Source organism: Panthera pardus, unplaced genomic scaffold (genome assembly GCF_024362965.1).
Source record: "Panthera pardus isolate Hobbes unplaced genomic scaffold, ASM2436296v1 HiC_scaffold_22, whole genome shotgun sequence".
Lineage (NCBI taxonomy): Eukaryota > Metazoa > Chordata > Mammalia > Carnivora > Felidae > Panthera > Panthera pardus.
In genome coordinates, this window is record NW_026526788.1 from 18,928,187 (window position 1) to 18,930,900 (window position 2,714).

General features: G+C 38.1%; 1 pseudogene; it reads right to left on the minus strand.

Moving 5' to 3' along the window:
* Positions 1-313: 313 nt before the first annotated feature.
* On the minus strand, positions 314-1,347 carry LOC109254913 (transcription factor BTF3-like; annotated as a pseudogene).
* Positions 1,348-2,714: the final 1,367 nt, after the last annotated feature.

Consider the following 2,714-nt stretch of genomic DNA (forward strand, 5'->3'; position numbering starts at 1 on the left):
TACAACCATCCTAACAGTACACGTGTAAGCGAATATATCATTATGGCTTTGATTTGATTTCCATGATGAGTAATGATGTTGAGCACCTTTTATATATATATTGGCCATTTGTAGATCATCCAAAATATCTATTTGGGTCCTTTGCCTGTTTTTTAATTGTATTATTTGTGGTTTTTTGGAGTTTTGTTATTTTTTGTTTGTTTGTTTTTGCTATAAAGTTATGAGTTCTTTATACATATTTTGGACATTAACCCCTCATCACAGGTTAGTATAAATTAGTTCCTCCCAAGGGAACCTGGGTGGCTCAGTCGATTAAGCCTCTGACTCTTGGTTTCAGCTCAGTTCATGATTTCATGGTTTGTGGGATCAAGCCCTACCTCTGTGCTGACACAGTGCAGAGCCTGCTTGGGATTCTCTCTCTCACTCTACCTCTCCCCTATTTGTACCTCTCTCTCTCTCAAAATTAATAAATAACCTTTAAAATTTTATAATTGAAATTAAAAAAAATTGTTCCTCCTATTCTGTAGGTTGCCTTTTCAATATATTATTTCCTTTGCTGTGCAGAAGCTCTTTAGTATAGTCTCATGTTTTTATTTTAGCTTTTGTTGCCTGGGATTTTGATGTGTTAACTCTTTTTTTTTTTTTAACTAGGCAAAAACTTTATTAACCTTGTTTCAAAGTTTATTCCCAGGCTTCTTCAGCTTAATTAGCTGCAAAGAATGAATTGTGTATAAGCAAAAACTGAAAAGAATGGCAGTGTCCAAGGAGCTTGGGCTTAAAATATTAAAGATCTAGATTTTAGCATATCCATGGAAAAATTTTTAAAAAGCACTCATAATATAAAATAGCAGCTCCCAGTAACTTCTTCAAGTTTTATTTTCTTCAGAAGTTGACTCAACTCAGTTTGTTTCCTTCTTGGAAGCTTCATCAAAATTTTCCACAAGATCTGGAACTTCATCATCATCCCCTCTGGTAGTGAGTGGTACTTTTCCATCCACAGATTCTTCTTAAACTAGTCAGACTTGCTGCACCACGTTGGTTTAAGATCTTGGGTAGCACTTCTGTCAGCTGTTTGGTCTCAGGGTGGCCTTTGTAACAAAGTGTTTGCTGCCAGGGATGTCTGGACTTAGGGTTCTTGAAGTGGATCACTGTTCCCTGGTTTGTGAACATATTCATTTTTTCAATGCTAGAGATACTGTTTACCCCTAACTTCTTTAAAGAGAACTGAAATTTGTTATCATCTACTATAGCCTTTCTATGAACCACCGTCTGTCAGCTAACAGTTCTTTTCCCACCAACGTGCACTTGTGCTTACAGTTTGCCGAGTTTCCCCAAACTCATGATAGTTTATTGCTCATGATAGTTTATTTCATCTTGGAACAGAAACAGGACCATGTGGGGGACTAGGGCTGGCGCTCAGGAGATCTCAGGTAGACCAGCTGAGATTAGGTGAGCTCACATGGGAACACAAAATGGCAGCTAACTCACTGATTTTTAAAGGTCCTCTTTCCACATGAGTACAACCAACCACTTCCACTCCCCATCCCTACCACCACTAACCAAGATTTTAGAAATCACGGCATTCACCTCAACTCCTTCCACAACATGCAACCCATACAGATGGAAAATAAAACCTAGAGGAAGCAAGTGATATTTTCCAACATCCTACATTCAAACCTTACCCCGTCAGGGGTGGCGTGGGCCTCTTATTCACCCTCAATCAGAATTCTACCAGTGGGTTTGGAGTCTTATTAGCAAGCCCACTACGTGATTCAGCATATCCCAGGGCCTGATTTTTCCTAACATCTGTCTAACAAGACAAGTTTCAAAATATTTTTCTAGAAAATGCTGACTACAAGGAAATGAAAATAGGCTATTTCATGCATAATAAAAAGAAAAAAGCTAAAAGATTTCAGGAGCCCAACAGAGAATTAGATTAGTAGAATTTACATTCAAATGAAGGTAATGGGTATTTGTTCAATGTTCTCATCATTTCTTCACCAACTTAAAGGCTAGTACTGATATAAAGCACTACATAATTAAAAGTTACCTGAAATCCCAAATTGCTGGCCAACAAATCAAAGTAATTCACACTTATGGAGTTTTTCTTTCAAAATTAGTAAGGCAAATGGAAATCCCAACCATTACATTATGCCTAAATAACCTAACAAAGTAGTTACCATCTTGACGAGAATTCTGACTAAAATGATGTACTAGAACCTACCCATGTTTTGCATAGGGAGGCAGTACAGCTCCTTGTGAAATGTATATGCAGGCTATTCATTATGCCTGGCTTCAAATCCTGGTTTCATAATTTACTAGCTAGGTGACCTTGCAAATACTGCCCATGAAGCATCTAAAACCAAACAGTGCTAAATGCTAACACTTTAAAGGCTTTTATCCAAAACACTGTTGGAAAAATAGAATTTAAAAAACAAACCTCAGGGCACCTGGGTAGCTCAGTTGGTTAAGTGTCTGACTGCAGCTCAGGTCATGATCTTGCAGTTCGTGAGTTCAAGCCCAACATCAGGATCTGTGCCGACAGCTCAGAGCCTGGAGCCTGCTTTGGATTCTGTGTCTCCCTTTCTCTGCCCCTCCCCCATTTGCACTCTGTCTCTGTCTCTCAAAAATGAATAAACATTAAAAAAAAAATTTTAAATAAAAAACAAGTCTCCTCCCAAACCAGAAAATCTTTCTGCAAAGGTAGAAGAGAA